At 40.5% G+C, this 24,565-nt stretch overlaps 1 protein-coding gene and 1 long non-coding RNA gene across 2 annotated transcripts in view; one reads left to right on the forward strand and one right to left on the reverse strand.

Moving 5' to 3' along the window:
• tmem132e (transmembrane protein 132E) overlaps nucleotides 1-24,565 on the forward strand; it is a 670,647-nt gene that overhangs the window by 480,424 nt on the left and 165,658 nt on the right. The window lies entirely within an intron of this gene.
• On the reverse strand, nucleotides 9,423-16,887 carry LOC138749544 (uncharacterized). The gene is made up of 2 exons (XR_011348738.1): nucleotides 14,262-16,887; nucleotides 9,423-9,569 (listed from the first exon to the last, which is right to left on the reverse strand). It is a non-coding gene; the product is annotated as an uncharacterized lncRNA (long non-coding RNA).

A 24,565-nucleotide genomic window follows, 5' to 3' on the forward strand; every position in this document is an offset into this window, starting at 1 on the left:
CGTTTTGTCACTGGCTCTTAATTATACAATGGAAAATACAACATGACAGCCACCAAGCCCAGGTCTCACAACACTGCCATGTCGCCATTTCTGGTGATCTCAAGCACCTAAAAAATTAGCACTATATCGCTGCAAATCACCAAAGGGGTTGAGACAGGACACTAGTAGTTACTTTATAGAGAAACAGCAAACAAAATAATTAGAATGGGCCTTTTACTGGTTTTAGGTGGAATAAATAACCTGTAAAAGCAAAGAAATGCTTGAGGAACCTAGCAGGTCACACAGCGTCCATGGGAGGTAAAGATATACTGTACTTCAGGGCATGAAAGTTTCTTCAAGGTAATAGCAAAAAGCAGGCAGCAGCCTGAATAAAAAGACTGGGGAGAAGGGAAAGGCAGGAGGAGGAGGAGCGCAGGCCAACAGACAGGAGAGGAAAGGTGAGAACTGATCAGGGAGGGGTATAGATGACACTTTCCTTCTTCTAATATATCCTAATTTCAAGGGATCATCTTCCAAAGCATGAGCTACAGTATTTCGAATTTAGATCTCTTTACTCCAACAAATCAAACTCTGTGGCTCTTACTCTATGCAGCTTTAATTAATTAATAAAACATAAACATTTTGCATAACTTTGCATTACAACTTTCATAATGATGAATAACAAAACATTTAATGTATAATGATACAGAAGATATGTAGAGAAACTAGCTTAAAGTAATACAAAAAAATTTAAAGATACGCACATTTTAAAATGCTTCCTTCACATGTTGAAGAATAAAAGTGGTTAGCCTGGGCAGATATAATGACATATTACATCATAGTCATTATGGTAACACTACAAACAATAGTTCTCTTAAAGAGACAGGCATAAAATTAACTAAGAATCAAAACACAAGGTTTTAACCTTTACATTCCAGCCCATAATTATTATAATAGACATTAATGGCTATTATGTAATAATTACTATTACTGATGCACAAGTAAATATAGTAGGTATAAGATTAGAAATCAAAACACAGCTTCTTGAAAAGACAGATTTTAGTAATAGATCTATTTAAGTAACTAGTCTTGGTTTTAATTCACACTTGCCAAACAAAACCTTTCTTGTCTGGAACTGTATCCTCAATTATCCCCAGCAATTCTTGGCGAAGAATCGTCCATGATAATTACAATATCTCCGCATACAAAATTGTGTTTAGCTTTAGACCATTTTTGTCATTCTTGTAATAACAAAATATATTCTTTAATCCATTTTTTCCAAAATAAATCTGCAATAAATCAACTTGTTTCCATCTGTGTCTTGTATAGATATCTTCTTCTGGTATTATTGCATTTTCTAATCTTCCTGCTACTTTCAATACATCATTTTCAAGAATAAGATTTAGCCTGTAAACGCGACTTGTTTTTATAAGATTCAGATTCTTCTTCAAATTTGATATCTTCGAATCAAACACCTTTTTTTGACAAAAAGGAATTATCTCCAATTCAGCATTCACCAACTCATCAACTGTTAGCTGAAAGCTCTTTCGAGTCTTCAGATTTTCTTTCTTGATACGATTTAAATGCATAGTTTTCAACCTAAGAATCCATGCTACTGCCTTTTTCAAACAAAACCATGAAGAGTGATAGCAAATTCATTGAGTGATTAGATCATTTTCATTAAATATTTGAATAGTATTTACATTAGTGCTTTGGATTTCAGGATATTCTACTGAAAACTCTTGGATTTTAAGGCCACTCTTCTTGAGATCACATAAGAAATTGAGGACTGGACACCCATGTGTTGGCCATTTCAGAAAATATTGAACTTTTGATCCTCATGAAGCTGTATCAGATGGATTATCCACTGTTTTAACATATTTCCATTGATTAGCGTGCAAAACCTTTTCAATTTCATTAATTCTTTAGTCACAAAGGTACGAAACCTTGTGGTTTTGTAATTAATGTATTTAAGCACTGATGTTTTCTCAGTCCAAAACATAGAGTCTGCTAACTCCATCTGTAATTCTCTTCTTAAAATTGTGTCCATTTTTCTCGCTGTAGGAGCATCAGTCAATTCCTTTCTAGGTTTGATGACTGCCTTTAATGGAGCCACTCTGGCTTTTCCCATTACAAATCCACAATGTACTCACTCTTAGTTATTTTGAAGCACTAAATAACTGACAGGACCAAAACCACCTTCACTTGCATCAGCAAAGTGGTGTAACTAAGCAAATGTATCAATTCCAAAGTCTGTTGGTTTAAAACATCTGTTGACTTCAAAATTTTCTAACATTTTAGGACACTCAATCTAATGTATCCAATCTTGTGCGATGGATTCTGGTATAGTTTCATCCCATCCAAATTTTCATCTGCACAATTCTTGCAGAATTTTCCTACCTATTAATATTATCAGTGCCAATATTTCCAAAGGATCGTATATTGAACTTATGACCTCTTCTTGTTAAAAGCTGTTCTTTCAAAACAATTTTGAATTTGAAAATATCAAATTGAACACACCAATGCGGCCCTAGAATTCTTTCGACAGGTAGAACGTCACAATCCAAATCAAGATGTTTTATCTCCTTTGCTCTTTCTCCCTCAGGAATAATATCCAACACATCTCGACTGTTGCTAATCCATTTTGTAAGGAAGAAATCTCCTTTATTCAGATCTCCTTTAACTCTTTCTCTATTGCTTTTTTTTCTGAAACCAGTGAGGTAAGATAATCATCAACATAGAAAATATTTCTGATGATGTTTATTGCAATTTGAGAACTAAATTGCTCTTCATTAACTTCAGCACATTTCCTGAGAGCAAAATTTGCACAACTTGGTGACGATGTTGCTCCAAATAGATGAACTGTCATTCTCTATTCAATCATGTCTTTACTGTAATCTCCATTAGACCACCATGACAATTGTAAAAAATCACGATCTTCTGATGGTACTTTTACTTGATGAAACATCGTTTCAATATCTGCAGCAATTACAATAGGCTCTTTACAAAATCTTATCAGAACTCCTATTAAAGTACTGGTTAAGTCTGGACCTTGGAGAAGATGAAAATTCAACGAAACTCCTTGAAATGATGTCTCACAATCTAATACTAGGTGAGGTTTCTTCTTTTATGGATGTTTAACTCCATGATGAGGTAAATACCATTTTTTAACCATCTTTACGTTCCAAGATATCTTCTAATACCCTTGACTTGTAGCTGGTTTTCCAGCCACATAAAGAGACATCAATGGTTGCATATGATCAACTCGCATGGTTGAATTTTTTTGAAATGCCATTCTTTTGAGAAGATCCTTATATTGTGTGCTTTAGAGAGGTTGAATGTCACCAGCTCTTTCCATTGGATTGGTCATTGTTATTTGAGCAAAAGGAGCGACACCCATGGTTCCTTTCTCGAATATATTTGTTTCTTGTGGCTGTGTTACCCATGGCTCTACTGGAAGGTTAGGTGCTCGCCCTTTGGGGATGTCACTTTGAGTGACAAATCTTGCAGAAGCCTGAGCTAATGCTTTCACTTTGGCCATATTCGTGTTCCTCAAGCTCTAGTCTTTTCTTTTCTCTATTCAATAATTTATTTTGTTCTTCACTAGCCATTTTTAAGTTCAATTGCTGATTCCTGATTTCAGCTTCTTGCCTCATTTGCTGATTCCTGATTTGAACCTCCTTATCCTCTATTGCAAGCACTTTTCACCAACCACTGTTGTGCACAGATAACAGCCAAGTCTGCTTGTGCCTTAGTATGGATAGCTGATAGGCTTGAAGCACGTGAAGCTGTACTTGCTCTAGATGCCTTTGAAGACTTTGAAGATCTTCCTGCACTCATCACCTTGGAAATACTATCATCAGGATACAGATCTGAACTTACAGATACCACTGATTAAGTCTCTATGTTCTGCATTTCACTTGATATTGCACCAGTGAGACTCATCTGTTTCAGTTCCACTAATTTCTAAGCCAGTGGATGAGGCCTGTAGTGCCTTCTCAGAGTCTTCTTCTTGCTTGCTAGTTGAAGCCACTTCTTCTTTGCTACTGGCTCCAACCTCCTGCCAAGTGTTGTCGATCCACCTTGCTGGCTCAACTCACGAATAAACAGTTCTTTGAGAAGAGCTGTTTGCTCGAGGTCTTTAGCCCGACGAGACTTCTTATCTATCTTGGGTTCTTCACCCTCCAACCTGGCCTGGCTTCCCCCAGTTCCTTGGAATTGTAAATGAATTATATATCTCATTTAGTCCCTTTAAGAGAGTTGCTGCTGGCTAATTGTCTCTGTGTGGCTGGTTGGTTTTTGTTTACAATAACATTGTGGTGAATGTCTGCCAAGCTGCCTGTCTCCCCTCTCATGTACTAACATTGGCTGCGCATTATCTCTACACTCCCCTTCGATATAACTGCATATGCATCTATTGTCTTTCATTATTGTACCATGAGTTTCTACTAATAAAAGCCATGATTATTGTTTGACCACATCGTCTTTGTCTACTTCATCAACTGGCACTTCAATTTTATTAGCAGCTTTGGCAATATCAGCTTTAATTCTCTCGAAAGCCTTCAAGGCCATTGGAGAGAGAAGAAAAGATTTAGTGTCAAACAGAGGGCGTGCCTTTGTGGCGTAGTCCCGAACCCATTTGCAATAGTAGGAAAAGAATCCCATACACCTTTTAAGGGCTTTTGCTGAGTTTAGGGGTGGTAACTTCTTAGGGGGGGGGCATTTTTTCCGGGTCGGGGAGAATTTTGCCCTTGTGGTCAATGTAGCTCAGAATGGGTAGCTCTGTCGCGTTGAACACACATTTGCCCTTGTTAAATGTAAGGTTGAGTTCTTTAGCTGTTGCTAAAAATTTCTTTAAGTTGTTGTCTTGCTCAGCCTGTGTTTTCCCACAGATAGTGACATTATCCAGATAGAAAAACATATCCTGTAACTCATATGTCCTAACAATCTTACCCATTTCCCTCTGAAACACTGACACACCATTAGTGACTCCAAAGGGTACCCTTTTAAACTGGTATAACACCCCCCCCCCCCCATCAGCCTCAAAGGCTGTATAGGGTTGTTCCTTTTTTTTAATGGGGATTTGGTGGTAAGCTGCTTTGAGGTCGATAGTGGAGTACATTTTGTATTGCGCTATCTGATTGATCATTTCATTGATGCGTGGCAGAGGTAGGCATCCAGGTTAGTGTAACAGTCGATTGTCAAGCTGTAGTCAATAGCTAGTCGTTTCTTAGTGAGATTTTTCACAACTACCACCTGGGCTCGCCATGGACTCTTACTGGGTTCAATTACTCCCTCTTTAAGCAATCTCTGGGTGTCAGCTTTGATAAATTCACGACCTGTATCTGAACATTGTAGCAGCCTGCTAACTGGGACACGACCCAGTACACAAAATGGGCGACGAACGAGGCGACCACGCAGGCCCTGCGGGGCCAACGACCTTCATATTGTCACCCAGTTGGAGATTGACACTGCCGTGATATCACTCCCAACATCAGCAGCAAGGAGTAAATATAAGCATAGGTGCCAGAGCAATAAATCAGTCTTCGACTTCAATTTCTCGTGTGTGTGTCTTCTTTCCATACTTTGCACACTCTACAATGTTAATAAAGCAAAAGAGATAGTTGTCGACTTCAGGAGAGCCGGTGAGATCACTCTCCACTGGCCATTGTCGGCTCTATTCTTGAGGTCATCAAGAGTATCAAGTTCCTTGGAGTGAACTTGGTGGAGAATCTCACGTGGTCCCTTAACACCAGTTCCATAGCCAAGAAAACCCAGCAGCAGCTCTACTTCCTATGAAGTCTGAGGAAAGTCATCTCGCATCCTCCATCCTCACTACATTCTACAGAGGTTGCACTGAGAGCATTCTGATCAATTGAATCATTGCCTGGTTTGGAATCTGTACCACCTTAGACTGTAAGACCCTGCAAAGGATAGTGAAGTCAGTGGAAAAGATAATTGGGGCTCTCTTCCTACCATGATGGACATCTACAATGCACGATGCACACGGAAAGCAATAAACATTGTGAAGGAATTTACGGGCCATCTGCCATCTGGTAGGAGGTAATGTAGGACTTGGGCCCTTATGTCTAGATTGGGCAACTGTTCTTTTCCCCCAAGCAATCAGGCTCCTGAATTCCCAGAATATATGTGGATAGTGGACCATGGAATTTTACGATATATTTCTTAATATTTTAACTTATATTTAATGTAAATTTGTTCCGTGGTCCTGGAGAACGCTATCTTATCTTTACCAGGCATGGTGTGAACAACAAATAAAAGTGGCTTGACTTGAAAAAGATATAGACAAGATGCAGAGTTGGGTGGAAACGTGGCAGATGGAGTTCAACCCAGATAAGTGTGAATTGATGCATTTTGGAAGGTCATACCAGAAAGCTGAGTATAGTTTAATAGTCAGAAACTTAACATTGTGGAGGACAGAGGGACTTTGGGGCCCAAATCCATATATCTCTTAAGGTTGCCGCACTGGTTGGTAGGATAATTAAGAAGACCAATGGGATGCTGTGATTTATTAATAGGGAAATTGAGTTCAAGAGTTGAGAGCTCATGTTGCAAGTCTACATAAATCTGGTGAGACCACACTTAGAGTATTATGTTCAGTTCTGGTCACCTCATTATAGAAACGATGTGGAAACTATGGAAAGTGCAGAGGAGATTTACCAGAATATTTCCTGGATTGGAAATTAAGTAATATGAGGCAAGGTTAGCAGAACTGGGTCTTTTCTCTTTGGAGTGAAGAAGGATGAGAGGAGACTTAATAGAGGTCTACAAGATTCTGAGAGGCATAGATGAGGTAGACATTCAGCCGGTACTGTGCTCTGATGTTCTATGAAACTAAGGTTTTTGCACAGAGTTGTGTGTGGCTGGAATTTCTTGCCAGGGGTGGTGGTGGAGGCTGAAACATTAGGGGCATTTAAGAGATGCTTAAACAGGCACATGGATGAAGAACAGAGGGTTACAAGGTAGGAAGATTTTCTTTTTTTTTGGTAGGAATATATATAGTAAGTTGGCACAATATCCAGGGCCAAAGGGCCTTTATTATGCTGTTATGTTCTATATTTACTGTCCTTTATCTTAGTTAGCCAACCATTTTCAGAGACATTTTAATTTGTTAACATTCCAGTGATGTCCAGCTTTTTCCTTTGAAGTACTATTTTCATTTCCTTTAATGGTTAATTTCCCTTGCAGTGTGACCTACTAGTCTCCTCATTCCCAACTGTATTAAAATACAGTAAGTGACAAATAACTAATGGCAGATGCATTCAAATCTCAGACACTGCTGGCTTTTCAAAATATGCTATGTTTATTAATGGTGGCATTGAGAACATTTACATATTCCTTTAAAGAGAGAGGCTGAAGAACAGGCATTGTATCAATATGACTATATTGAATACTAACTGTAAAGGTTGCATGGCATGAGAGTAAAAGAAGAACTGTCTTTCAAAGCCTTGTGAGTGCCATCTTTCAATTTCTGCAGAATGTAATTAGCAGCATTATATCCTGGTTACATCCGGTACCGCACGGATGGCAGTCTCTTCAATCTGAGGCGCCTGCAAGCTCACACCAAGACACAAGAGAAACTTGTCCGTGAACTATCTTTGCAGACGATGCCACTTTAGTTGCCCATTCAGAGCCAGCTCTTCAGCGCTTGACGTCCTGATTTGCGGAAACTGCCAAAATGTTTGGCCTGGAAGTCAGCCTGAAGAAAACTGAGGTCCTCCATCAGCCAGCTCCCCACCATGACTACCAGCCCCCCCACATCTCCATCGGGCACACAAAACTCAAAACGGTCAACCAGTTTACCTATCTCGGCTGCACCATTTCATCAGATGCAAGATCGACAATGAGATAGACAACAGACTCGCCAAGGCAAATAGCGCCTTTGGAAGACTACACAAAAGAGTCTGGAAAAACAACCAACTGAAAAACCTCACAAAGATAAGCGTATACAGAGCCGTTGTCATACCCACACTCCTGTTCGGCTCCGAATCATGGGTCCTCTACCGGCACCACCTACGGCTCCTAGAACGCTTCCACCAGCGTTGTCTCCGCTCCATCCTCAACATCCATTGGAGCGCTTTCATCCCTAACGTCGAAGTACTCGAGATGGCAGAGGTCGACAGCATCGAGTCCACGCTGCTGAAGATCCAGCTGCGCTGGATGGGTCACGTCTCCAGAATGGAGGACCATCGCCTTCCCAAGATCGTGTTATATGGCGAGCTCTCCACTGGCCACCGTGACAGAGGTGCACCAAAGAAAAGGTACAAGGACTGCCTAAAGAAATCTCTTGGTGCCTGCCACATTGACCATTGCCAGTGGGCTGATAACGCCTCAAACCGTGCATCTTGGCGCCTCACAGTTTGGCGGGCAGCATCCTCCTTTGAAGAAGACCGCAGAGCCCACCTCACTGACAAAAGGCAAAGGAGGAAAAACCCAACACCCAACCCCAACCAACCAATTTTCCACTGCAACCGCTGCAACCGTGTCTGCCTGTCCCGCATCCAACTTGTCAGCCACAAACGAGCCTGCAGCTGACGTGGACTTTTTCCCCCTCCATAAATCTTCGTCCGCGAAGCCAAGCCAAAGAAGAAAGAATATTTCTGATGCTGATAATTGTGAACTCAGAGCTAGAATAGAGTGCATTGAGCATGGCTGTTATGTATCTTTCATGATGCACTCTCTTAGGCTGACAACACATGGCCTTTGCAGCACATCATTTCAGGTGCAAACTTGTGTAGGTATCAGAATGCAGGATCAAACGACCCATGTACTTGCAATTGTAACAGAACTTGCTATTGTGTCTTCCTGGGATTTTGAAGCTCTGATATAATGCCATGTTAGTCCAAAGGAACTTGCATTATCACAACAAAACCAAGTACAACAGGTATCTCTGGCTATCAGCTGAATATCAGAGGAGTTTAATGCACTAAGCCTCTTCAGGTCAAAATTTGGCAAATTTCTAAAAATCCACATTTTCATTTTATCCTTTCCATAAAAACATCATGAATAATTACAATCTGGCTGAGTCATCCTCTATTTAGTCTTTAAGAAGTTTTAAATTTTCAGTTTTCTTAGTTGGTAATTGACGTATCATACAAATCCTCAATAGATTGAAATTGTATTTGCCAACTTTCTTTGGTATTGATTTACAAGAGTTCTTCAAGAGAATTCTAAAATGGTACAGTATTTTGATAGCAGAATTTGCAGGTTATTTAAAATAAAATATAGAACCTGTTCTTTTGGTCTCCATTTCACATAGAATAGACATTTGTTCTAAGTGAAATTAAGAACAATAAGGAACATTTGACCTCAATACTTTGTTTCTGTTTTACTGCTTCTTCAGTCTCTTAACTTTCCTATTCAAGACATGCAATACCTTATGCTCGTGAGCCTTCACAAGAAAATAATTCTGATGCCAATAGTATTTTTGAAAGTTTCTTTAAGACTCATATTATAACTTTGCATGGAAGATTCTCGACAGTGTTTTACAATTTCTTTGTATTCTTTTCTGTGAGTGATTTTCTTGCTGCATGCTTTGTCAAATTTGACTGCCTACTTCTGCGGAACACCTGCCAAACGAAATTGAATGTGAGACTTAACTCAGAACATTTGAAGATTCTCTTCAGTGAAGTAGTCATTCAATGAGACTAAATTTCTAAAATATTTTCCCAGATTTTTATTCTAACAAATAGTGACAGATTTTATTATATAGGTGGGACAGTTGTCCAGGGAAGTGGAGCTCTGCCTCAGACCCAGATTCAAATGCATGCTGTCTGGTGGAGTTTGCATGGGCTCCCTGACTCCACCCCCAATCTTAATGAAACAGGAGGGTGCCCAGACGGATAATGAGGTAATGATCCTCCAATTTGTGGGTGGTCTCAGTCTGGCAGTGCATGAAAGTTTAATTTATCATCTAATGGTAACAGTACAATCTAAAAAAACAACGATCTTTCGACCGCCCAAAAACAATGCAAACTATATAACAGAAACAGGGAGTTGTTATAGCAATTCAGCAGTAACTTAGCAGTCTCACTGCCCCTGGGAAGAAGCTGTTCCTCAGCCTGGTGGATCTATATTTTTTTCCCGACAGGAGTAGATGAAAGTTTCTGTGTGTGGAGTGGTAGGTATCCTCACAGGTTTTGCAAGCTCTCTTTGAACAGCAATCCTGGTAAATCATATTGATTGGGGCAGGGGGAGACATGAGTGATCCACTCTGCCATTTTTATGGACCTGTGAATTGACCAAGGATCACACTGTGAAGCAACCAGCCAGGACACTCTTGCCCAGTCCTACTACCAACAGCTCTGAACAGACTAACGGCCAGATAAAGAAGCAAATGGTGCTTTATTTTAATATCCTGCAACCACAGGGTCTGGGCCCAAATTGGCAGAGCCTGTGCTGGCAGCGGCCCTGAGGGATTGCCGAATTCAGGGAAGCAGAGTACTGGTGCAGGACATGGGAATAGGGGAGAACACCCCTGTTTAAGAAGGAGGAGAAGAGGAGACAACCTTACAGGGTAGTGACGACTGTTACAGACTGGTAAGTGGCTCTGCGGCTGAAGAACACATAGACGGAGAGAGTTGTTGGTGACCTGAGACGAGGAACCCATCTAGGCTCTGTGCTGTTGGCCAGGCGGTCAAAAGACTCGCAGCAGGCTGTGGACTGCTGGAGATTTTCTCGAGACTGGTTGAAGGGGCACCAAGTATCGGAACCGAGATTCAAGAGGTACCGAGGATGGGAGGGGCACCTGGGAGGCTCTAGCACTGAAGGCTTCTGGATTGTATCAGAGGTTTGGATCTCAGGTTGTCAATGATTTGGACTGGCCTATGCGGCTGGAAGTGAATCTACAGACACTCATTGACTTTGAAGGATCTCTCTTTTGCTAATCGCAAAGGGTGCTGGGCAATTTCTGCTAATGGCAAATCTTTGCCATATGGCAGTCTAAATGCAATTTCTTGTAATATTACATCTATGACAATAAAATAATCTTGAATCAAAATGATCAATTTTGTCCCTTGCTATCCTTTTGCTCTTAATATTTCGATAGAAGCCTCTTGAATTTTCCTTCACCTTGTCTGTCAGAGCTATCTCTTGCCCTCCTGATTCCCATAAATGTTTTCTTGCATTTATTTTACTCCTTAAGGATATTAAACAATTTTAATTAGAGATGGCTTTTGGAAAATATGTGCTGTCATTTGCAATATCTCATGCCAGATTGTTCAGATCTTGCTGGTTCTTGATTCAACAAACTGTGAAGAGAACTGAATATCATACAACCATCAGCAAACATTTCCATTTCTGACCACTTATTGAAGGGAAAGACATTGTTGAAATAGCTGATGATAGTTGGTCTCTGAAAATGCTCTCAGAGATTCCCACAGAAATGCCCTTCACAAGCCACAGCTGTCTTCATTTTGACTACATACAGCAGAGAGTTTCCCCTCATTTCCCCCTTTGGTTTTAGTTTTATTAAATGCCGTTAATGCTACACAGGCTGAAATGCTGCTGTAATGTCAAAAACAGACATTCACTTCACTTTTAATGCTCAGCTCTATTTCAACCTATTTATCCATATTCAACAAAGGTTGCAACAAGGACTGAAGCTGATTGTTATAAATACAACACAAACTGAGCATCAATGAGCAGAGTATACATTAGTGTCACCTGATAATGCTAACAATGTGTTAATTGTGGAATTTAATTATTATTGTTACATTCCTGAAATGATGGTTATTTGGCATAGTGGGAGAGGAAATTAGGAAAATTTGGGGAGTCATCTAGAAGATTCTTTTATTGTCTTATAGTACAGAACATGTAATATTACATGAAATTTCCTTCTGACTGCCAGAAGACAGACAGAGTCACCATTAGTGCCACTTAGTGCCCTTTTCAGTAAGAGAGAAAGAATGCAAAAGAGATTCCCTTTTTTGACAATTTGACAATTAGGCTGTACCTTTTAATCCTATGACATAGGGACCTGGCCATTGTCAAACCACAGAAAATGCCGGAAAATAGAAATTGACCCTTAAGAGAACCCCCTGTGTAAACATATCAAAGGTAGAACAAAGCTTAAAACAGGAAATAATACGATGGGATGGGGCAGCACGGTCACCATAGTGGTTAACGTAAAGCCAGCGATCGGGACCGGGGATCGAGTCCCACGTGGTCTGTAAGGAGTTTGTACTAACAGTGGCAGATTCAAACGTGCCAGGCCACAGGAGCTGCCGGACCACATAGTGCAGGATAAGAGAGGTACAACCTGTACTTCAACAAAATACCACTAATGTTGGTATTGGTGCGAATAGTTCGCAGGCCATTGGAACCTTCCATTCTGCAAATTAAATCAAATGTGGGAAAGCCTTACGATAGGCTACGTGGAAGGCTTTCTTTAAGTGTGGAAGGGTAAAAGTAGTTGAAAATCTCCTATGGTAGAGCTCTTAAAGTACAGTTGCCCAGGGAGCATTTGCAAATTGAAATCCCACACATGATGACATCTATTAGAACCAAAAACAACAAAGAAAAACCTTTCACCTCAAGGATTAAAAAAATACAATTTTTGTGGGCCTTTTAAATTCATTTTTCATCATAGTTAATACTTTTTGGCAGATACCTGTCAATGATAGGTCTTAACTCTGTTACCATTCTACTTTTAGATATCAGGGTTTATGTCTCGATTAAAATACCTCTGCAATGCATTATACTGTACTGTAAATTTAAAACACAAGAAAAAATGGAATTGATTGTCCAACATTCACAAAGTGCCTGTCTTAATCATAATGCTCACTTGGATTTTTCTATTGTGGACTCCCAACAGACACCAATTCCCAATTTACTTTGTGCTGTTGCTAGTTTGAGTAAATTAGTGAACTGTTTATGAAAATGTGTCTATGTAATATAAATTAGTTTTTACTCCAAAAACATTTGTTAACTGTCAATTCCGTTGATCAACCTCTATTGCTTAGGTCAGTGATTATTTATTCAGTATAGTCAAATAAGACAGTGGGTTTATGATAGCCATGAAGGCATGGTCCGTATATCTTTGAGTAGCTATAAAACAATGAAAAATTCCAGATTCCTAATTTCTGTAACATAGGCATCTGTTTAAAATAATATAATTCTATTTTCAGGTTTCATCACAAAATTTACATACTCATGCCACAAATTTTCATTTTATTTGTTTGGCAAAATATTTTTTGTTTGCATCCATTTGTATTCCTGTCATTCATTTACCTATGAAAATCTTTATTAAATTGAGAAAATGTGTACATATGCAATACCTTTGAGATGCTATTTGCAGTTTTGATATAGCATCCATTTATCCTCTATTGTTTTCATTTTGAACATGCCACTTCAACATTCTGACATTTCATATCAATTTATGTGATTTTCATCCTCACTTGCACTTAACCTTGCACCTTTATGCATAACATTGGCCTATGAGAACGTGCAGGATGGAATTGTCAGGCACATATACTGCTATATTTTTACACATATAACGCACTTGTTATGTGTTTTATTTACAAACCAGGTAATCCACAGTGCATTATACAAGAATTTTTTTATCTGTTGAATATAATTTAATTGACCAGCCATTGGTTCTAAATTAAATTGTTTTGTAATCGCTTTAATTTAAAATAACCATATATCATTTTAAATAACATAAAAAAGCTGGGCAACATGTTAAAAAATAAAAAAACAACTAAAAGTACACCAATTAACCTACAAACCTCTGTATATTCTTGGAGAAAACCAGAGCACCTGGAGGAAATCCACTCAGACATGGGGCTAACTGTAACGCTAACCATGCTACCCAAAGGAGCTCATTGTTCATTTTAGAAGGAGACACCGAGAAACCACACATATGTCTGTGTTTGTCTTCTTCATCATCCATAACCCCTTTGAATCCTTCACTCTCTTCATTAAAATACATTAGGACAGCCTGCAACCATTCTTTTGTTACTTTAGTTGATACTGAAAAGTAATAGTGGCAATGAAAGAATGTGCACAATTTATAAAAGGCGTGGGAAAGTCGCATCGGCAATTTATGGCAAGCATGGGAATGTAACAATGGCAATGAAAAAACATGCACAATTTATAGTGAGCATGGGAATTGGGTACATAAAAAATGGTGTGGTTGGTGTGCTGTGCAGTGAGCGAAAGAAAAACAACATGGAAGCTGTGAGTGAGCTGCCCAACCAACTGACTTTACTGGAACTCTCCGAGTGTTTCCTCCTGGCTGCGAGCCACTGGCACAAACTCACCCAGGATTGTTAGCGGGACCCCATAGACAAGCTCAGCAAAGAACATGGCCATATCCTCTTTTAGCGCTGTGCAGATGCCAAGGAGCACCCAAGGCAGCTCGTCCATTTAATCTGGGCCTCGGAGAAGTGCCATGAGGGCTGTCTTCAAATGCAGATGGAACCTTTCCACCAAGCCATTAGACTGTGGGTGGTCAGCAGTGGTGTTATGTAACTGGGTCACTAGACGTTGTTCCAGCACTGCCCATAGGCTGGATGTGTACTGTGTCCCCCTGTCTGATGTGATATTAGAAGGAAGGCTGAAATGCGCTATCCATTTAGCAATGAAGACCATGGCACAGGATGTTGTGAAAGTGTCCGAGATTGGAACAGTTTCCAGCCATCTAGTGAACCTGTCCACCGTAGTGAGCAGGTACGTGGCACCTTTGGAAACCAGCAGCAAGCCCGACAATGTCCACATGACGTGGTCAAACTGTCTGTGTGTCAGAAGGACTGAAGAGGGGCTTTCACGTGCCTCTGCACTTTGGATGTCTGACAGTGCAGGCAAGTTCTGACCCAGTGGCCAACCTGTTTACGCAGGCCATGCCACATGAATCTGTCTGCGACCAATTGAGTTGTCACCTGGATGAATGGGTGGGCCAACCCATGTAGCGTGTCAAAGATATGACGCCTCCACGCAATGGGAACTATATTCCTTGGTTGGCCGGTGGACACGTCACAGAGAAGTGTGGTTTCGGATAGCCCAACTTCCAGTTGTAGCCCTGAGAATGCAGTGCAGTAGGCTGAAATCTCACCATTCTGCCACTGGGATGCTGCAAGCACTGTATAGTCGATTCCAGGGATTGGAGTAAACAGACAGGATGGATGTACAGGAAAGGGTGTTTTGGCAGAAATATGCTTGATAGCCGTCATGAACTCTGAGATATAAGAAAGGTGATGCTGCTGCCTTACTGACCACAGGTCCACGCCTTGGCGAAGGCAAAAATGAGGGGCTTGTAATCAGTGAAGACCTTGAAGTCCAGTTATTTGAGGAAATAGCAGAAATGGCATACGGTGGGGTAGAGGGCTAGCAACTCCTTGTCGAATTCACTATACTAATATACTACTGCTCCGGGGGACTTATGTGCCTGCTGAAGAAAGCAGGTGGTCTCCAATATCTATCAATCAGCTGTTCCAGGACCCCCGCCGACGACCATGTTGGATGCGCTGACTATGAGGGTAGTTGGAACATCAACGCTTGGTTGCACTAGAAGGGTGGCGCTGACCAAACCGTCTTTGGCCTGGTTGAATGCAGGCGTAGACTGTGCATCCCAACTGAGTCTATGGTCTGACCGGACACCAGCTTGAAAAAAAGTTGCATGATCCTGGCAGATGACAGTAGAAGTTGACCATCCCAGTGAACTCCTTCAAACCTTTGACCGTAGTTGACTTGACGAACTTATGAATGGCTTCAACATTTGATGGGAGAGGGACTTCCCCATGTCAATTGATGTGGTGCCCAAGGAAATCGATGACTGACAGGCCGAACTGACATTTTGTTGGGTTGATGGCTAGACCATAGTCGCTCAGTCGCTGGCACAGCAGCTGCAGGTGTGTTAGTGTTCCTATTGCAAATGAATGGCAATAAAGATATCATCTAGGTAGATAAAAATGAAATCCAGGCCATGCCTTACCGAATCCATGAGTGTCTGGAAAGTCTGCAGTGCGTTTTGAGGCCAAATGGCATGTGGAGGAATTCGAAAAGGCCAAAAGGTGTGATGAAGCCTATCTTGGGGACATCGCTGGGATGCACTGGGATCTGGTGGTACCCCTGGACAAAGTTGATATTTGAGAAGATCCTCGCTCCATGTAGATTGACCATAAAGTCCTGGATGTGGGAAACCGGGTGTTATTGAGCCGACAGTAGTCCCCACAAAGTTTCCATACCACAAAAAACTTTAGAGGAGAGGCCCATGGGCTATCCAAGCACCGAATAATTCCCATCTCCTCCATCTTCCTGAATTCTTCCTTGGTGAACTTCAGCTTGTTAGGAGGAAAACTGAATGCTCAGTCGTGTGGGGATGTGGTGCTGGACGCCATGTTTTGGGACTGCAGTGGAAAACTGTGCCAGGATTCTGGCAAACTTGTTGCCTGATAAGGTTACTGAATATTTAATAAGTAATAAGTCCCTGATTGAGTTTGTTATTAAGGAGTCTGATGGTGGAGGGGTAGCAGCTGTTCCTGATGCGAGTTTTGTGGCACCTAAACAACTTTCCTGATGGTAGCAACAAGAGCAGAGCATGTGCTGGGTGATGTGGATCCTTGATGATTGCTGCTGCCCTCTGATGGCAGCATTCCCTGTAGATGTTCTTGATGGTGTGGAGGGTTTTGCCTGTGATGTCCTGGACAGTGTCCACTACCTTTTGCAGGACTTTCCACTCATGGGTATTGGGGTCCCCATACCAGTGGGTCAGCACACTTTCCACCACACATCTGTAGAAATTTGCCAGGGTTTCCGATGTCATACCAAACCTCCGCAAACTCCTGAGGAAGTAGAGGTTCTGATATGCTTTCTTTACAATGCCAATTGTGTGTTAGGTCCAGGAACAATCCTCCGAGATAGTGATTCCCAAGAACTTAAATTTGCTCACCCTCTCCACCTTTGAGTCCCCAATGATCACTGGATCATACACCTCTGGTTTTCCCTTTCTGAAGTCACAATCAGTTCCTTTGTTTTGGTGACATTGAATGTGAGGTCTTGTTAGTACACCATTTAGTCAAGTTATCAATGTCCCTCCTGTATGCTGACTCGTTGCCCCTTTTTCTACATCCCACTACCATGATATTGTCAGTGAACTTGTGGATGGTATTGTTGTCATATCAAATCACAGTCACAACTGTTTCTCCCACACACTACTTTTGTTCATTTCTGATTTTAGAACAGATAGACATATAAACAATTCTGAGGAATAGAACTCTGCCCTAATCTGAGGACTGTTTGTCACAAACTTGTGTTGGACACCCTTACACAGTAAAAGTATCCTTCCTCAGATCAGGAGACCCAAACTCCACACAAAACTCAGGCCCTCTACAGAGAAGGTGCTAGAATTGGTTATTAAAGATGCAATTGCAGTACATTTGGAAAATAGTGGTATCATCACACAGAGTCAGCATGGTTTTGTGAAGGGAAATCATGTCTGACAAATCTAATAGAGTTTTTTGAGGATGTAACCAATAGAGTGGATAGGGGAGAACCAGTGGCTGTAGTATATCTGGACTTTAGTAAGGTGTTTAATAAGGTTCCGCACAGAAGACTAGAGTATAAACTTAAAGAGCACGGTATAGGAGGTATGGTATTAAGGTGGATAGAGAATTGGTTGAGGGACAGGAAGCAAAGAGTAGGAATAAATGGGTTCTTTTCAAAATGGCAGCCAGTGACTAGTGGAGTACCGCAGTGCTGGGGCCGCAGTTGTTTACGATATATATCAACGACTTAGATGTGGGAATAGATAGCAATAACTTGAAATTTGCAGACGATACAAAGTTGGGTGGCAGGGTTAGCTGTGTGGAGGATGCTAGGGGAGTGCAGAGTGATTTGAACAAGTTAGGTGAGTGGGCCAGGACGTGGCAGATGCAGTTTAATGTGGATAAATGCGAGGTTATCCACTTCGGAGGTAAGAACAGGAAAGAGGATTATTATTTAAATGGTATCTGTTGAGGAAAAGGGAAGATGCAACGAGACTTGGGTGTCACTGTGCATCAGTCGTTGAAAGTGAGCAGGCAGGTGCAGCAGGCGGTGAGGAGGGCGAATGATATGTTGCCGTTCATAGCGAGAGGATTTGAGTCCAGGAATACAGAGATCCTGATGCAGCTGTACAGGGTCTTGGTGAGACCACAGCTGGAGTACTGCATGCAGTTTTGGTCGCCTTATCTGAGGAAGGATATCCTTGCCTTGGAGGGGATGCAGAGAAGGTTCACTAGGATGATACCGGGGATGGAGGGACTCACATATGAAGAAAGGTTGGATAGACTAGGCTTGTATTCTCTGGAATTTAGAAGATTAAGGGGGGATCTTATAGAAACATAAAATTCTTAAGGGTTTAGACAGACTAGATGCAGGAAGGTTGTTTCCAATGCTAAGAAAAACCAGAACCAGGGGCCATAATTTAAGGATAAGGGGGAATTTCTTTAGGACTGAGATGAGGAAAGATTTCTTCTCTCAGAGAGTGGTAAATGTGTGGAATTCTTTCCCACAGGAAATAGTTGAGGCCGGTTCCCTGTTAATATTTAAGTGTAGGTTAGATTTGGACCTTGTGGCCAAGATGGTTAGGGGTATGGGGAGAAAGCAGGAACCGGGTACTGATCAGCCATGATTATAATGAATGGTGGTGTAGGTTTGAAGGGCAAAATGGCCTACTCCTACATCTATTTTCTATGTTTCTATGCATCTTTGCTTTTGTACTTGTATGGTCATGCAATGAACCCAAACATGCCACTGGACTTCCTAACTGCATTTTGCATTCAAACACTTAATTTTAATAACTGGCATACAACCGGTTTTATTGCAACTTCACTTTTCCCACACAGACAATGCACCCATTATTTCCAAGGCCATTTCCTTTGTATTTTGGGATATAGAGTAGAGGAGCTGGGGATTGTGCAACAGTGATTTCCCTCACACTATTTCTTTACTGATATTGACTTTCTTCAGTTCTTCCCTCGCTGTAAGACCTCTGATTTACTAACCTATCTGCGTGGTTCTTTGTCCTCCTTTGTGAGAGCACACGCAATGTCTGTGTTCAATTGTTCTGACATTTTTTTAGTTCCAATTAATGATTTTTCCACGAGTGTTTTGACACAAAACAAAGAAAATAGCATGTCAAAGCCTATTAGAGACTTAAGGGAACAAATCCTCTCTACACTGCCCAATGTTCTTCACTATCCTGACTTTGTTCTCCCTGTGTCTGCATGGATTTTCCCTGGGGGCTCTGGTTTCATCCTGCCATTGCTATAGGATAATTGGGTGTAAATTGGGCAGCATGGACTCATTGGCCGAAATGGCCGGTTACCGCACTGTATATCAGAATCAGGATTTATTATGAGCAAAACATGAAATTTGATGTTTTGCGGCAGCATCACAGAGCAAACATTCATATTATAATCATCTTACAACATTACTATAAAAATAAAATAATGATAACAATATAGTGAACAAAAAGTGAGGCAGTGTCTTTGGTTCATTGATTATTAAGGAATCTGATGCCAGTGGGGAAGAAGCTCTCCTTGTGTAGCGGAGTGAAGAGGGCATAGCCTGGGTGGTGGGGGTCTTCAAGGATATAAACTGCTTTTTTAAGACCACCTCAGTAGATCTCCTCGATGTAGTGGTCTGGTGCCTGTGATGTCGCAGGCCGAGTTAACAAACCTCTGAACTTTATTCTTGTCCTGAGAGTTGGCGCCTCCATACCAGGCACTGATGTACCAGCTTGAATGCTGTAGAGGTTAACGAGAGCCTTCAGTTACATTCCAAACCGCCTCAGATACTTCACAAAGTATAATCGCTGGCGAGCCTTCTTTGTGATTGCATCAACGTGGAAGCTCCAGGACAGATCCTCAAACATCCAGGAATTTGAAGCTCTTGCCCTCTCCACTAAGGAGTCCTCGATGAGGACTGGGCCGTGTTCCCTTAACTTCCTCCTGAAGTCCACAATCATCTCCTTGGTTTTGCTGGCATTGAGTGCAAGGTTTTTTCATTACACCATACAACAAGTTGGTCTATCTTCCTCCTGTACACTTACTCATTGCCATTTGTGATTCTATCAACAACTATGGTGTCATCGACGAACGTAAATGGCATTGGAATTGTGCCTGGCCACACAGTCATGGGTGTATAACCAGCACTCATCCTTGGGGTGTGTCTGTGTTGATGATCAGTGAGGAGGAGACATTTCCAATTCATACTGACTGTGGTCTTCCAATGAGAAAGCCAAGGATCCAGTTGCAGAGTGGGGGACAGAGACCTAGAATTTGTATGTAAATTCATACCTTGAAAATTACTTCTTGCATCTCTGCCTGGAGAAGTGTGAGCATGAATAAACTGCAGTCAGCAAATCCAAAAACAAATGTATGATTAAAGCAAATTACTTCGGATGCTGGAGCACTGTGAACTTCCTAAATCTACAATATGATGGTCTGGAATATCCAACACTATTCAACAGTTTCCTAATGCAAACACTAAGCAACTTCACTGAAGTCCCTCTGGAGTCTGGAACATTATCTACTGACAGCAAATCTCACTTATCTCTTTGGAGAATGTGGGAAGTCAACTTTCCAGCTGTTAAGCACACTGATTAATGCCAGATAATTCAGCCCCCTCCCTCCCCACCTACCCCCCCCCACACACACACAACAAAAAACTGTTTTACAAATTCATCATAACCATCACCTCACATAAAATCTGACGTATATTTCTTTACACATTAAAATACACTTTCACTAAACATAACAAACTGACAAATTACTTGCGAATAGAGCATCTTGACAGCTTTGATTCCACAAAAAGGAGCAATTTTGTTTTCATCCAAGTGTAAGAGATGTGACTTGTCAAGATTTGATTTGTAAGTCACAGGATGTGAAATTAATCTGAATGCAGGAAATTGCAAATGCATTTCAAGAGTGCTATAGATGGGTCTTAGCTAAGCTCTGCTCCAAATAATGGCTTGCATTTTGGGGGGTTTCTTGCACTACTGTTGGTCCTGAGTATATGCTCTACTTGTTACAGGGTCTTTTTATTTTTGAGGAGTTTTTTTAATTCACAGTAGGTATGCAGCAAAGGCACTGTCATCAGAATGTGTCAGTGCAGCTCAGCTACTTGGCCAAAAATGAATGGTAGAATGTTGAATAATTACAGTGGATGATTGGCCCTGAAGAGGAAAATAATTGATAATAATCTTATTTATTCCTTCAAAATATATCTTATTTTTGCAATTGTGCTGATTATTTACTTTTAGCTTTCAGGAGTAATATGAGAGCACCGGAAGGTGTGATTTTGGTGGGAATAGGAATTTGGATTTGCAAGCAGATGTGATGTATAACAATAGCATTAAAGTTACAATGTGAATGGTAATGCTCCACATTAAGTACTCAAGGCTGACAATGGCGTAATTGCCATCAAAAACATACTTGTTCAAAGTATCTTTCAAAGACATGCATTAGTATTGCAGATATAATAACTGCATGTATTCTGAAATATTGAACTTAGGTTTATTAACATAGTTACACTCCTGCACTGGAAATAGTTGGAAGTATTGGGTATAATTGGGCTGTACAGATTTTACTGAGTAGAATCAGATTCTATTGTGCTGTATTGTTAAAATTTAAAATGCAAAAACTATTACACCTTCTTTTGTTCCCAAGGAAAATGTCAGTGACTTAGAGGAGATGGGTGGATAGGAGCATGTCCCTTGTGGAAAGCAGAAGGGAGTAGGAAAGGAAAGGTGTGACTGAAGGTGGGCTCCCATTGCAGCTAAGAATGATATATTAGATGCAGAGGTTGGAAGGGTAAAAGCTGAGGACCAAGAGAACTCTAACTCTGTTCAGTCTGAGGCGTGAGGCAGGGTGAAAACAGAAGTGCATCAAATGGCGAAATGTGAGTGAGGGCTCCATTATTCAAAGTAGAGGAAACCATGTTTCCTGAAGATGTACTGGAATAGAAAGCTTAATCTCAGAACAAATTCAGCAGACACAGAGAAACCAGGATAAAGGGACAGTGTCCTTACAACTAATTGATGGGAGAGGCTGTACTAAAGATAGCTGAAGGAGTCAGCGCTTAAATAGTAAATATCAATAGACAGTTATTTTTTATTTAGATAAACAGCATGGTAACAGGTCCTTCTGCTCATGAGTGCATGCCACCCAAATTCCTCAATTAACTGGGAGTGGGAGGAAATCAGAGCACCTGGGGAAAAACCACACAGACACAGGGGGAACATACAATATCCTCATAGATAATGCTGGATTCGAACCAATGTCGTTGGCACGATAATAGCCTTGCACTAATCGCTGTACTAACTGTGCCACTCTTTGTCTCCTGAGATAGAGACAGAGAGGTCCAAAAAAGGTCAAATGGTGTCATAAGTGGTCCAAGTGAATGTTTGGGTCAAATGATAGTTCATAGTGAAGCTGCTAAAAATTGAAGAATTCCTGATGAGTGCAGGAGGCAGCACCAATGATGGAAAAAGATGTACATGTTTTAAACTATCAGTATGATTTTCAGTCATGGACCCTATGCTGCAAATTTCAGTACCTTCAAAAGTCTTGAGTAGCTTCCTTCAGACTATGGAACTCACCAGTTCGGTATGTTTTGGAGGTAACCAAGGTCACGAGGATCAGTGCGGGGGAAAGAAGGAATTATGGACCAGGGCTTGGAGATTGGAAGATCAAAGAGTAGACCAGTTAGGGTGGGAAGTGTTGAGATTGGGCTAATCTGTGGGTCTGTGGAGTTGGCTGAGGAGAGGTGGCAGAGGTAGTTGAGCTTAGTGAAGGTAGAAAAGGTACAAATATGAGGATTAGGTTCCAGGTTAAAACACTGCTGTAAACACATACTTGTTTTTGAAATGGCCAAAAACAGCTGGTCCTGAGAAAATGTGGGCTTACTTTTCCTGCAGCTGCAAAAGGAATGTTGCACTGGAAGTTACATTGGCTGCACAAAATGATATGTTAACAGTAAGTGCCCAATCAGATATCCTGATTGACATGATTACACCCAGAAATAATTGCAATTTTATTCTACCTGACAAGAAAATGAGTTTCAGATGTGTAATGTGTAAAAAAAATTGTAATATGTCTGAATTTCTAGCTGGTCATCGAGTTTGTATCATTTCAATTTATAGTTCTCTTCCAGCTGAATGCAACATTATATTGTTTTACAACCACTTACTCGCTGAAAATTATTCATGGAATACAGATGAGGTTTTATATTTTCCCATCCATTCTATTACAATAAGTTTGAACCTATAAACTGTGAATGTTTAAATTGTGTATGCTTTTGCACCTTTTACATTTTTAGCATTTCTTCAATTTTGATATTACTCATTAAAACTTAAGGCTTTAAGGTAAGCTGACAGGATAAATGTAAAGAAGCTTGCAGTAGTTGAAGGGTCTACATCAAGGAGGCATATTTTCAGAAGAGAGAAACCATTTTAGACTCAGTTGAGAAGGAATTTCTTCTCAGACAGCTACTACTGATTCTGAGTCATTAATTATTTTCAAACCCGAAAAAGATTTTTAGACCAGACTGTTAATTGAATCAGACAGAAAAATATAGAAGACCAGCAGGGACCTTGCTAAATCAGGCACAACATTTTTTGTTGCTTTTTCGTGTACTTCTTTCAGTAAAAAAAATTGATTTTGCCATATTTTTAGAGTTTAATATTAGAGGTTTGGAGGATCAGGCAAAGAATCTTAATCAATGTTAAAATAGGAATCGGAGATCATAGGATCAGGGCTGGTGGAAGAAACCAGAAGAATCTAAACAAGAAAGTGGAAATGGACACATGGATCAAAAGTATGTCAGTGGAAAATTAGTTGTGTCTTATTTTTACTAGGATGTGGAACATTTGAAAACTGTGATTAAAATGGGAATGAATATTTTCAATGGCAGCTGCTTAGTGGATTTAAGTATCAATAAAGAGTAAGTATTTTCATAATAAATAGATCCCATTACAGCTGTCTAAATTTAAAGTTCAAGAACAACAATACAGGCAGGCATTGCATAATATTTTTATTAGTTGTGTAATTGTAAAATTGCAGGAAGGTTTCTGACCATCTATTGCATAGTGGTGAACCTTGTTGCACTTGATTTTTTTGCTCCTTCAAAGATATTGCAGACGAAAGTTAAAAAAAACATCAGAAATACAAGAAGACAAGGAGCATTTAGCCCCTTCCACCTGCCGTTCAATGACTATTGTAGCTATGTTATTTCAGCACCATCTTCACTCATCTCATATGCCTTGATTTCAATAATATCCAAAATTTATCAGTCTCAAAATAAAAAAAATCTCATTTTTTTATTATCCTTTAGCTCGAGTAATGTTTGATAGACATTCAGGTATATTTTATAAACATGTTGTTTACAAATCTATATAAGGAGAAGTTAGGAAAGTAGATTGGGGATGTGGGGCAGAAGAATATACAATGAAATAAAACTGTAAAAATTTATGAATTGGATAAAGCCTATTATAAAGCTTTAGTCCAAATGTTAACATAACATAACATAACAATTACAGCACGGAAACAGGCCATTAGGCCCTTCTAGTCCGCACCGAACCAAA

The sequence above is a fragment of the Narcine bancroftii genome, chromosome 14 (assembly GCF_036971445.1).
Source record: "Narcine bancroftii isolate sNarBan1 chromosome 14, sNarBan1.hap1, whole genome shotgun sequence".
NCBI lineage: Eukaryota > Metazoa > Chordata > Chondrichthyes > Torpediniformes > Narcinidae > Narcine > Narcine bancroftii.